The following is a 1,634-nucleotide window of genomic DNA, read 5'->3' as shown; positions in this document are numbered from 1 at the left end:
AGTTGATCAATTAACCTCTACCAATTCACTTACATTTATCTAAGATTTAAAATAGTGACAATAATAAAACTGAATTAAAGTCCATAAAAGATTTTATAGATCAATCAAATTGGCACCTACAATGCTGTCCAGCTGGAGTGTCCATTACAGAGAATGAGACAAAGTTCTAAGAAAACAAACACATAAAAACTGCCGCTTCCTACCCTTTTTAAAGCACTCATTGGACCATTGAATAGGGAACCACTGAGCCATCAAGAAAGGGCAAAGTAAAAACATCATTTTTGGGTGAAGCAGTAGCACGTTGTGTTGTTTGGTTTCAATCAGTGGTGTAACAAAGGAAAAAAAAAAAAACTGCCCTATCATTAGGGTGTCCTATTTATCTCTATGTGAGTTTATTTTGTATAGGCTGGTGATTTATTTAATCTGATATCACTCCCTCAAGCAGTTTCCCAAAAATGTGAGTTATTATTTAAGTTGATAGAGACCTTAAAAACAGAAAGTTTGGGGCTGTAGCGGTGGCACAAGGGATAAGGCATTTGCCTTGTACCTGCTAACCTAGGACGGACTGCGGTTTGATCCCCCAGAGTCCAATATGGTTCCCCAAACCAAAAGCGATTTCTGACCTCATAGCCAGGAGTAATTCTTGAGCATCACCAGGTGTGTCCCAAACTCCCCCAAAAAGGAAAAAAAGTGAAAACAAAAAAAAATTCCCCAAATTATTATGGTAGGAGAAATAGCACAGCCATAGATAGGGCTTGTGTCTTGCATAGAGCTGACCCAGGACAAACAGTGGTTCGATTCCCAGAATCTCATATCCCTGAGCCTGCCTGAAGCGTTTCTGAGTGCAGAGTTAGGAATAACCCTTGAGTGCAGCTGTATATGACCCAAAATAAAATAAAATTAAATAAAGTAAGAGATTAAAAACAAAAGACTATTTCATATAGTCAATTAGCAGTCACTCTTAAAAATAAAGTAAACTAATGACCGCTTTCTATTTTATTTTTGCCTATGTTACCTTCTACATCTTTGAATATTCTCTTATTCTATATTTTCCAGGGCACATTTTTGCTGCCAGTTTATATTCTAATACATACACTGTATTTTTAGGGACTATCTTAACTTGGAGTCTGGGAATTGGCTTTAGTTAAGGCAGCAGTTCCCACTAGATAATAGGCTTATTGATAAAATTAACAAGAGATAGTACAATTTATACAGTTAAATATATTTAATTGATATATAAGTGAATATTGTTATTCACATTTTTAGAAACCTACAATATATAAATACTAAGAAGAGTCAACAAAATATTTGTACTATATAGTTACTGAGTCCGTTCTCTTTCTGATTAAGTAGAGGAAAAAGCATCAACAACTATATACATGTAACTTTTTTTTGGGGGGATTGCACATGGGTTTGATGCTCAGGGGTTACTCCTGGCTAAGCGCTCAGTAATTGCCCCTGGCTTGGGGGGACCATATGGGACACCGGGGGATTGAATTTTGGTCCTTCCTTGACTAGCGCTTGCAAGCAGACCTTACCTCTAGCACCACCTCTCCTGCCCCACATGTAACTTTCTTTAAACAACTTTATATTCTTATATTGCAATGCTTATTAGGCAAGGGAGGAAATTTTAA

At 36.7% G+C, this 1,634-nt stretch overlaps 1 non-coding gene across 1 annotated transcript; it reads left to right on the top strand.

Moving 5' to 3' along the window:
* The first annotated feature begins 201 nt into the window (after positions 1–201).
* On the top strand, positions 202–337 carry LOC126007725 (small nucleolar RNA SNORA21). The gene has a single exon (XR_007495215.1). It is a non-coding gene; the product is annotated as a small nucleolar RNA SNORA21 (small nucleolar RNA).
* The last annotated feature ends 1,297 nt before the right edge of the window (positions 338–1,634 follow it).

This window comes from Suncus etruscus, chromosome 4 (assembly GCF_024139225.1).
Source record: "Suncus etruscus isolate mSunEtr1 chromosome 4, mSunEtr1.pri.cur, whole genome shotgun sequence".
In the NCBI taxonomy this organism is placed as follows: Eukaryota; Metazoa; Chordata; class Mammalia; order Eulipotyphla; family Soricidae; genus Suncus; species Suncus etruscus.
This window is presented reverse-complemented; position numbering and strand designations above follow the sequence as displayed.